The sequence below is a fragment of the Amblyraja radiata genome, chromosome 1, assembly GCF_010909765.2.
Source record: "Amblyraja radiata isolate CabotCenter1 chromosome 1, sAmbRad1.1.pri, whole genome shotgun sequence".
Taxonomy (NCBI): Eukaryota; Metazoa; Chordata; class Chondrichthyes; order Rajiformes; family Rajidae; genus Amblyraja; species Amblyraja radiata.
In genome coordinates, this window is record NC_045956.1 from 138,578,612 (window position 1) to 138,590,696 (window position 12,085).

The 12,085-nt window shown below is 42.5% G+C and overlaps 1 protein-coding gene across 2 annotated transcripts in view; it reads left to right on the plus strand.

Annotated features, from left to right (window-relative positions):
- The window catches only part of npr2 (natriuretic peptide receptor 2), a 173,620-nt gene that overhangs the window by 82,858 nt on the left and 78,677 nt on the right, over nucleotides 1-12,085 (plus strand). The gene's annotated exons all lie outside the window — the stretch shown is intronic.

Sequence of the window (12,085 nt, forward strand, 5' to 3'; positions counted from 1 at the left end):
CGCTTTCCGTTTGGCAACATCTCCGACTCCGGGCTGGGCTGGGCTGGGTCTCCAACGCTGGGCTGCGCTGGTCTGGCTCTCCGACGCTGGGCTGGTTCTGGTCGGGTCTCCGACCCAATCTCCCTCCGAAAATTGTGTCTGGTTGGAGACGTCCGCCAGCCATCCAGAGCCTCCCTCAGCTCCAGTAATGGAGCAGGAAAGGGCGGACCGTTCGTGGAGTGACAGGAGAAATGTCCAATCCACGCGGCGCTGAATAGCAGGAGAGGAAATCGATCTGCGCATGCGCAATTTAAAAAAAAATTAAAACCTCACTAACATTTACATTCGACCACCAATCAGAACGAAACTTGTTGCAATCGCAGCTCAGGAGAACAGTGAGTAAGCTGGCGAAAAATTGTGGCACTATCGCATATCATTTTGGCGCAAATAGAATGACCGCGCAAACCGGAAGACACATAACTACATAAAAGTTAGCATAAATATCCACCAAAGCGGATTCCCCACATTCCTCACTGTGATGGAAAGCAAAAAAGACCAATCTTCTTCCTCTTTATTCTCCCTTGGTCGGGGCAGTAAGGTGATCGAAGCCCACCCAACCAGCGGTTGAAGCCCCCGTGTAGGGGCGATCGAAACTCCCACATCGGGGCGATCGAAACTCCTGTGTCGTTGGGGTCAAAACTCCCGCGGCTTGGAGTTCCCGGAGTCAGTCTCTAACCAGAGACTGCGGGCTCCGTGATGTTAAGTCCGCAAGCACCCAATGTTGGTGGTTCAAGGTTGACCCCTGGAAAAGGGATTGCGAGCTCCGCGATGGTAAGTCTGCAGGCGACCGTTGTGGAGCTCTCAAAATCGGTCTCCAGCAAAGGTCACCAACTCCTTGATGTTATGCCGCAGTGCAGATGGAGGTACGATACGGAAAAAATCACCTCCATCGAGGTAAGAGATTGGAAAAAGTTTCCCCCAAAACCCCCTCCCAACCCCCACATAAAACAAGCGAAAGAACACTAAACCTATGCAACTATAAACATATGTTTAACATATACAATTAAAACACAAAGAAGGAAAGGGCTGGCAGCCATTGTTGGCGCCACGCGGTGATTTAAGTCTACTCCACCATCCAATCATCTATCTCTCCCTCTGAACCCCATTCTCCTGTCTTCACCCCACAACCTCTGACACCTGTACTAATGAAGAATCTATCTATCTCTGCCTTAAAAATATCTATTGACTTGGCCTCTGCAACCTTTTGTGGCAAAGAATTCCACAGATTCACCACTCTGACAAAATAAATTTCTCATCATTTCCTTCCTAAAATAACGTCTTTTAATTTTGAGGCTATGATCTCTGGTTCTAGACTCTCCCACTAATGGAAACATTCTCTGCCCCATCCACCTATTTCTACCCTCACTCACGTGTGGCAGCAGGAGTAATTCGAAGATTGCAACCCTCAAGGTCCTGCATTTTAACATTCAGCCTAACTCTTTATAAACACTTTGCATGATCTCATAATTTTTTCTGCCTATGTCATTGGTATTAATATGTACAATGACCTCGCTGCTCACCCTCTCTCTTGAAAATGTTCTGCTATCACTCAAAGATGTCCTTGACCCTGACACCCGGGATGCAACACCCTACTCTGGAGTCTTCATTACACTAACAGAATCTCCTGTCTAGTCCCTTATTTATAGCACCTCCTTTCACTGGAGCTTGCCTGGACTCTACCCTCCTCTTGTTGTATTACATTTCTCTTTGAGCGAATAATTTAGAACTCCAACTGCGAACAATATTGTTGGCAAAATTATTATTTATTAAAACTTGTACAAGTTCTGCTTTAAAAACATAGCTACGATTCAGATTTGTTTGCCCATCGGGAATTTAAATAAAATTTAAAGAAAAGCTGAGAAACATTAATGCAACACAAAATGTTATAGATGCTTAAAAGATAAATTTTAAAACGTGGTCCAAATAATCATCAGGTTATGCAACATCTGCAGACTGATGGCGTGAATGCTTCAGGTTGACGATTAGAGGTTTCAATGGAAGTCCATCAACATCAACCTGTTTCTGTCTTGCCAGATATCAGTGGATCTATTGAGTTTTTCCTGCTACTTTGGAAACATTGCACATTTACTGTAATTGTATAAAATTCCATTTTGACAGAACTGTTTGCCTATTTCAAATAGCAAAGACAGAAAATGCCCACAAGCAATCAATGCGGACTCGACTTGTACTTTTGTTTGGTGTCATTGTGGTACCATGACGTAATAGAAAACTTTGCGATTTGGAAAACAAAGATGGCATTCTAAAAGAGAAGTTATGGAAATGGAAATGTTCGTTGCAGTGCCCAATAAACCAAAAATACACATTCATATTGATTTCACTGAGTTGAAATACAATCTTGTTTCTTAATTTATATAATTCAGCTGCAAAGAGAACATTTATGTAGATATTGCCAGGATGAGATGTTGCCAGAGCAAAAGACAGTGGTTGGGCAGGCTAGGACTTTATTCCTTGGTGCACAGGAAGCTGAGGGTGATATAATGGAGGTGGATACATTTATGAAGGGAACAAAATGTACAGAATCTTTTACCCGAAGTAAAACATAGGTTTAATGTGAGAGGGGAGAGGTTTAATAGGAACCCAAGAGGCAAGTTTTTTGCAAGTGTTGGGTATATGGAATGAGCTGCTAGGGGAGGTAGTTGAGGCAGGTATCATAACATTAAAAAAACATTTGGACAGGTGCATGAATAGGAAAGGTTTAAAGGTATATGAGCCAAACACGGGCAGGTGGGACTAGCATAAATGGGGCATTTTGTTTGGCATGGACAAGTTGGGCCAAAGGGCTTGTTTCCATGCTCTATGACTATGACTTAATTAGATTGAAAATTAGCTTCAAGTAGTTGCAACGGCATCAACAGAAGCAATGGAGCCTATTTCATGAGTTTTGGTATCTGTTTCTTGGCAGATTCTCTCAGACCTTGTTATAATCATTCGATTTATTGTCATTGTTGAGTGCCTGTAGGAGATTATACCAGTTACCCAGAGTGTACTAGCAGAGGTCAAATTACCCTGACGTGCCCAAACACCAATATCTGAATGCACCATTTTTGGAGAGATACATGGAGAGGAAAGGTTCACACGGGTATAGACCAAATGCAGATACATTGGAACATTTACTGTAAAAGGTGGGGCTTCTTGGTCAGCATGGACAAATTGGGCTAAAGGCTTTGTTTCCATAGTGTGACTGTCCTGATGACCTATCATACATGGCGCGAAGGGCCAAATGGCCTACTCATACACCTCTTTTCTAAGTCTGGTCAGTACGGAGAACTGTACAGAGAATTTTCGATGGAATCCACCTCTGGCATGAAAGTGGCAACAAATGAAATGGGTCTGGAAGTTTCATTCATAAGCTGATGAGTGCAAATTTAAGCCTAAAAATCATGGATGTTCAAGGAAAAGCAGTGGATGGATAGAGCAAAGGCTGAAAAGAGAAAGAGGTAAATGGAAAAGGAAGGTGGAAAGGAAAGTCAGGGTGCAAAGTCAGATGAGAAGTGAACAAGATGGGGTGTTAAATGGCAAGCAAAGTAGAGATTGTTATTGAGTTCATGATATGTCATGGTATGACAATTACATTGTAGTTTTGTACCATTGTATTTATCAGAGTGATTAGACATTGTGTTATGATTTGAGCAAACTGTTTTCCCCATGAGGGTGCTATTAAGTGGGTGGAGATCCAAGTAATGTAATGTGCACCAAATATGAAGATAGCTGTTAATGCAGCAATTATAAAGCGTAACTCCAGACTAAGTCTGTATGAGATATGTATGAAGAATTGATTGACTATGAGATATATGTATGAAGAATCACTTAAACCTGAAGAAAATACTTAAGGAAAGTGCTGCTAGCAGTAAAGGGTTTTGCAGTTGAAAGAACAGAACTAACTAAATGGTTACATTTACAACCACATATGTATAGCCTTGCAAATAATTAATTGTATGGTTTCATATGCAAAGAATCTGATGGTTTGTGTGAATATTGTCTTTAAAGTGGGAATAGTGTAGTGCATACAAGTGTAAACATTTCTTTAAGAATTGACTATTTCACACACTGACCAATATATATTGATGTTCATGACAGCACAGTTCAATTTGAAATGCTTGCTTTCAATAAAGGATGTTTATTATTGGTTCTGCTATGTTGGAGTGATAGAGTCAAGCAGCAGGGTAAAAGGCCTTTCAGCTCAATGTGCCCATGCTGACCAAGATGCCCCGTCTACACCAGTCTCAGTTGTCCGCGTTAGACCCAAATACCACTAAATCCTTCTTATCCATGTAAAACAAACTCTGGGTATTCACCCTATGTGTCCCCTCATAATCATATTTGCCACTTATAAGATCACTCCTCATCATCCTATGCTCTAAGGAATATAGTCCTAGCCTGCTGAACATCTCCCCATAGCTCAGTCCCTTAGGTCCTGGCAACAACCTTGTAAATCTTCGCCGCACTCTTTCCAGCTTAACAGCATCCTCCCTATCGCAGGGGCACTAAAACTGAACACAATACTCCAAATACTTTTTTATTTTATTTTTTTGTATGACTGTAAGGGAAAAATAATTTTGTTGTCTCTTCATTGAAGACAATGACAATAAATTAAATCAAATCAAATCAAATCAAATATGGTGCCTCCATCATATTGTACAACTGCAATATAACATCCCAACTTCTATATTCAATACCCTGACTGATGAAGGCCAATGTACCGAAAGCCTTCTTGACCACTCTATCCACTTGTGACACCACTTTCAAGGAACTACTCTACAACACTCCGCAGAGCCGTGTCATTCACTGGATGACTTGCTTGGCTTGTCCTGCCCTGGTTTGACTTACCAAAATGCGACATCTCACACTTATCTGCATAAGCTCCATTCCTCATCCCACTTGCCCAACTGATCAAGATCCTGCTGTAATTTCTGATAACCATCTTTTCAATCTACGATACCAATATGATACCAAAGGAATAATATAAGAAGTAGGACCAAAGAAATCCAAAGTCACCATGAACTGGTTATGTCTCGATTTACTCAAGAATGTGATAAAGTGTAAATTTTGTTTAGTTTGATACAGCGCGGAAACAGACCATTCAGCCCACCGAGCCCGCATCGACCAGCGATCCCTGTACATTAACACTATCCTACACGCACTAGGGACAATTTAGAAACATAGAAAATAGATGCAGGAGTACGCCATTCGGCCTTTCGAGCCTGCACCGCCATTCAATATGATCATGGCTGATCATCCAACTCAGTATCCTGATACCCCCTGATCCATCTAGCCACAAGGGCCACATCTAACTCCATCTTAAATATAGCCAATGAACTGGCCTCAACTACTTTCTGCAGCAGAGAATTCCACAGATTCACCACTCTCTGTGTGAAAAAAAAAATTATCATCTTGGTCCTAGAAGACTTCCCCCTTATCCTTAAACTGTGACCCCTTGTTCTGGACTTCGCCAACATCGGGAACAATCTTCTTGCATCTAGCCTGTCCAATCCCTTAAGAATTTTGTAAGTTTCTATAAGATCCCCCCTCAATCTTCGAAATTCTAGCGAGTACAAGCCGAGTCTATCCAGCCTTTCTTCATATGAAAGTCATGCCATCCCAGGAATCAGTCCGGTGAACCTTCTCAACCTTCTATGGCAAGAATGTCTTTCCTCAGATTAGGAGACCAAAACTGTATGCAATACTCCAGGTGTGGTCTCACCAAGGCCTTGTACAACTGCAGTAGAACCTCCCTGCTCCTATACTCAAATCCTTTTGCTACAAATGCTAACATATCATTCGCTTTCTTCACTGCCTGCTGCACCTGCATGCCTACTTTCAATGACTGGTGTACCATGACACCCAGGTCTCGTTGCATCTCCCCTTTTCTTAATCGGCCATCATTCAGATAATAATCTACTTTCCTGTTCTTGCCACCAAAGTGGATAACCTCACATTTATCCACATTATACTGTATCTGCCATGCATTTGCCCACTCACCCAACCTATCCAAGTCATCTTGCAGACTCCTAGGATCCTCCTCACAGCTAACACTGACCCCCAGCTTCGTGTCATCCGCAAACTTGGAGATGTTGCATTCAATTCCCTCGTCCAAATCATTAATATATATTGTAAATAGCTGGGGCCCCAGCACTGAGCCTTGCGGTTCCCCACTAGTCACTGCCTGCCATTGTGAAAAGGAACCGTTTACTCCTACTCTTTGCTTCCTGTCTGCCAGCCAGTTCTCTATCCACATCAATACTGAACCCCCAATGCCGTGTGCTTTAAGTTTGTAAACTAATCTCTTATGTGGGACTTGTCGAAAGCCTTCTGGAAGTCCAGATATAACACATCCACGGGTTCTCCCTTATCCACTCTACTAGTTACATCCTCTATAAAAGCTTTTGCAGTCAGTTTTTATGTTCCCTGCCAGTTTTCTTTCATAAACTATTTTCCCGTTCCTAATTGTCTTTGTCTTCCTCTGCTGGACTTTAAATGCCTTCCATTGCATAATTACCATCAACCGTTTAATAATCAATTGCCAGTCTATCTTGGCCAATTCACGTCTCATACCCTCAAAGTTACTTTTCTTTAAGTTCAGAATCCTTGTTTCTGAATTAACAATGTCACTCTCCATCCTAATGAAGAACTCAACCATATTACGGTCACTCTTGCCCAAAAGGCAACGCACAACAAGACTGCTAACTAACCCTTCCTCATTACTCAATACCCAGTCTAGAATAGCCTGCTCTCTCGTTGGTTCTTCTACATGTTGGTTTAGAAAACTATCCCGCATACATTCCAAGAAATCGTCTTCCTCAGCACCTCTGCCAATTTGATTCACCCAATCTATATGTAGATTGAAGTCACCCATTAAAACTGTTTTACCTTTAATGCACGCATTTCTAATTTCCTATTTGATGCCACCCCCAACTCCACTACTACTGTTAGGTGACCTGTACACAACTCCCACTAGCGTTTTCTGCCCCTTAGTGTTTCGCAGCTCTACCCATATCGATTCCACATCCTCCAAGCTAATGTCCTTCCTTTCTATTGCGTTAATCTCCTCTCTAACCAGCAACGTTACCCCACCTCCTTTTCCTTTCTGTCTATCCCTCCTGAATATTGAATATCCCTGGATGTTCAGCTCCCAGCCTTGGTCACCCTGGAGCCATATCTCCATGATCCCAACTATATCATATTCATTAATAAATATCTGCACATTCAACTTATCCACCTTATTACGAATGCTCCTTGCATTGAGACACAAAGCCTTCAGGCTTGTTTTTACAACACTCTTACTCCTTATACAATTATGTTGAAAAGTGGCCCTTTTTAATTTTTGCCCTGGATGTTTCTCAGCATCGTGGATGCTCCAGTCTGAATCCAACCGCAGCTCTAACCGTTCAATGCGGTCTGCCAGCAGCTGTAGTTGGACACACTCCCTGCACACGTAGTCACCAGGGACACTGACCATATATCTGATCTCCCACATGTTGCAGGATGAGCAAACCACGGGGCCGCTCTCAACTGACATGGCTTACCCCCAAATTAATTCAACCTTACCCCCAAATTAAATCAACTTACCCCCAAATTAAATCAACATTTCCATTTATACCAAGGCAATTAACCAACAAACCTGTACTTCTTTGGAGTGTGGGAGGAAACCGAAGATCTTGAAGCCATTACTATCTAAATGTCGTCAAGTTGGGAAAAGGGGAGGTACAACGGGATCTGGTGGTCCTTGTTCATCAGTCTGTGAAAGTAAGCATGCAGGTACAGCAGGCAGTGAAGAAAGCGAATGGATTGGTGGCCTTAATAACAAGAGGAGTCGAGTAAAGGAGCAAAGAGCTCCTTCTGCAGTTGTACAGGGCCCTAGTGAGACCACACCTGCAGTATTGTGTGCAGTTTTGGTCCCCTATTTTGAGGAAGGACATTCGTGCTATTGAGGGAGTGCAGCGTAGGTTTACAAGGTTAATTCCCGGGATGGCGGGACTGTCATATGCTGAGAGAATGGAGCGGCTGGGCTTGTACAGTCTGGAATTTAGAAGGATGAGAGGGATCTTATTGAAACATATAAGATTGTTAAGGGTTTGGATACGCTAGAGGCAGGAAACATGTTCCCGATGTTGGGGGAGTCCAGAACCAGGGACCACAGTTTAAGAATAAGGGGTAAGCCATTTAGAACGGAGACGAGGAAACACTTTTTCTCACAGAGGGTTGTGAATCTGTGGAATTCTCTGCCCCAGAAGGCAGTGGAGGCCGGTTCTCTGGATACTTTCAAGAGAGAGCTAGTTAGGGCTCTTAAAGATAGCGGAGTCAGGGGATATGGGGAGAAGGCAGGAACGGGGTACTGATTGGGAATGATCAGCCGTGATCATATTGAATGGTGCTGGCTCGAAGGGCCGAATGGCCTACTCCTGCACCTATTGTCTATCTCAGAGAAAACCCATGCTTTCACAGGGAGAACATAAAAATGCCATACAAACAGCACCCGTAATCAGGATTGAAGCGGGGTCTATAGTGCTGTAAGGCAGCAACTCTACCGCTGTGCCACCATTGCGTCCTCATGTAGTTGTGTGCATTAGAAGATTCATAGTGTTAATATTTTGTTTTACTCATGGAGAACAGCTTCGGGATAAAGTACAAACCCAACATTTGCATACTGGCATTCACTATGCCAAAGAATGAGAATTTTTAGTCATGTAAATAAACTACAAATTTACAATTGTCTTCAAACTGAAAGGTTGGGGAATTCTTCACAGAAGTAATCATTCATAGAACATAGAACAGTACAGCATAGGGATAGGCCCACAAAGTTCACGAAGGGCTTTGATGAGGTAAAATCTTCTGGTGTACAAATATCTGGCAAGCAAAAATGATAAGTATTAGATGTTGACTGGCTGCTGATTTTCCAAATTGGGCTTGTTTGTCTAAAACTTCACAGTTTCTATAAAAGTTCTTCAACAGCCTATCATCAGCTAATTAATTTTACCCAATTTATTAGCATTCAAGAGCACTGTTCTTGTGAATCTCTCTGAAAGTCTTTTGAAAAAATAAACATGATAGCTGGTGAACCTGTAGGTAGAGTTTCTCCGGCTGTCAAAACCTTTCAATGAACACAGCCGGTTTGTTACACTAAGGGAGGCACTACAATGGTTTAGACCACACCAAGGCTTCCAGTGGGAAATTACACACTGGACCATGCAAGATGGAGAAGAGACAACCAGTGATCTCTGTGCAATGGAAGAGCTGGCCCATTATGTTTGATACTCTTTGCTATAGTTCTAGGAACACAGTGTTGTACATATTTGGGAAGAGGTGCAGGGCTGAGCTGTATGCAAAAGTGTATGTCAGTGTACCTGGTACATTGAACCATTGATATTGCCCAGATTTCACTGCAGTAGCAATGAAACTTGTGTTTCTTTCCTCATTAAATCTCTCGTCCCTTCCTATGGAGGAATATTTTGTTTCCCATTACGTCCATTTGGTAGATTCTCCTGGGCAGCAAGATCTGTGCCAGGAACTGGAACTGTTATGTGTTTATTCTTGTCACATGTACTGAGATACAGTGATGAGCTTCTGTTCAGTCATACTAGACGTGAGTACGATCAAGCCATACATACGTAAGTACAGTAGGTAGTGCAAAGAGAATGATACCAGAGTGCAGAATATGGTGTTAAATCATCTTAGTGTTACAGGTACAGAGAAAAAATCCAAGATTACAATGATGTGAGTTGGAAGATTAGCTGGTGGACCCTTCAGTAGTCTGCCTGCAATGGGGAAGAAACTGTTCCCAAATCTGGCGGTACATATTTTAAAGCTTTTGTATCTTTTGCCTGACAGGAAAGGAGAGAAGCCAGTATGAGTGCAGTGAAAAAGATCTTAGGTTAGTTGCTTTCCCAAGGCAGCGTGAAGTGTAGACAGAGTCGATGATGGGGAGGCTAGTCTGCGTGATGGAGTAAGCTAAATCCATAACTGATACCATCTGCTGTGGACCTGTTGCAAGAGTAGGCAAAGTGCTGTGGATCAAGGGTGTCCAGCTTCTCATAGCACTTCATGATGGTGGATGTCAAAGCCATTGGAAAGTAGTCATTAAGGCATGCTACCCAGCTTCTGTTAAGCATCAAGATAACAGTGGTATTCTTAAAGTAGGTTGGAATCTCAGAATGGAGTAGTAAGACTCAGCTGGCTATCCATCTGAACCAGTTGCTTTTCATGGGTTTCCTTTCAGGTAGGGCAATCTTACTTCTGCAACAGTGACCATTGGTACAGGCACACCCAAGGTTGACAGGGCAGAAGATGTAATTCCATCAAATTGGGTGCTACTGCTGAAAGATAGTTAATCAAACCAAACCAAAGGCTAATTTGAATGTTCAGTGGCTTGCAAAAGTTTTCATACCCACGTTACAACCACAAACGTAAATGTATTTTATTGGGATTTTATTGGGATTTTATGTGATAGACCAACACAAAGTGGTGCATAATTGTGAAGTGGAAGGAAAATGATACATGGTTTTCACATTTTTTTACAAATACAAAACTGAAAAGTGTGGCGTGCAAAAGTATTCAGCCCCCCTGAGTCAATACTTAGCAGAACCACCTTTCGCTGCAATTACAGCTGCAAGTCTTTTGGGGTATGTCTCTACTAGCTTTGCACATCTAGAGACTGAAATTTTTGCCCATTCTTCTTTGCAAAATAGCTCAAGCTCAATCAGATTGGATGGAGAGCGTCTGTGAAGAGAAATTTTCAAGTCTTGCCAGAGATTCTCAATTGGATTTAGGTCTGGACTTTGACTGGGCCATTCTAACACATGAATATGCTTTGATCTAAACCATTCCATTGTAGCTCTGGCTGTATGTTTAGGGTCATTGTTCTGCTGGAAGGTGAACCTCCGCCCTAGTCTCAAGTCTTTTGCAGACTCTAACAGGTTTTCTTCCAAGATTGCCCTGTATTTGGCTCCATCCATCTTCCCATCAACTCTGACCAGCTTCCCTGTCCCTGCTGAAGAAAAGCATCCCCACAGCATGATGCTGCCACCACCATGTTTCACAGTGGGGATGGTGTGTTCAGGGTGATGTGCAGTGTTAGTTTTCCGCCACACATAGCATTTTGCATTTAGGCCAAAAACTTCAATTTTGGTCTCATCTGACCAGAGCACCTTCCTCCACATGTTTGCTGTGTCCCCCACATGGCTTGTGGCAAACTGCAAACGGGACTTGTTATGGCTTTTTTTCAACAATGGCTTTCTTCTTGCCACTCTTCCATAAAGGCCCGATTTGTGGAGTGCACGATTAATAGTTGTCCTGTGGACAGATTCTCCCACCTGAGCTGTGGATCTCTGCAGCTCCTCCAGAGTTACCATGGGCCTCTTGTCTGCTTCTCTGATCAATGCTCTCCTTGCCCGGCCTGTCAGTTTAGGTGGACGGCCATGTCTTGGTAGGTTTGCAGTTGTGCCATACTCTTTCCATTTTCGGATGATGGATTGAACAGTGCTCTGTGAGATGTTCAAAGCTTGGGATATTTTTTTATAACCTAACCCTGCTTTAAACCTCTCCACAACTTTATCCCTGACCTGTCTGGTGTGTTCCTTGAGCTTCATGATGCTGTTTGTTCACTGATGTTCTCTAACAAACCTCTGAAGCCTTCACAGAACAGCTGTATTTATACTGAGATTAGATTACACACAAGTGGACTCTATTTACTAATTAGGTGACTTCTAAAGGCAATTGGTTGCACTGGATTTTATTTAGGGGTATCAGAGTAAAGGGGGCTGAATACTTTTGCACGCCACACTTTTCAGTTTTTTATTTGTAAAAAAATTTGAAAACCATGTATCATTTTCCTTCCACTTCACAATTATGCGCCACTTTGTGTTGGTCTATCACATAAAATCCCAATAAAATACATTTACGTTTGTGGTTGTAACGTGACAAAATGTGGAAAAGTTCAAGGGGTATGAATACTTTTGCAAGCCACTGTAAATGTAAAGCACCAGCTCTTGAATGAAATTTCTGTCTTGGCTGCCAGGTTTCTCCATCAAAT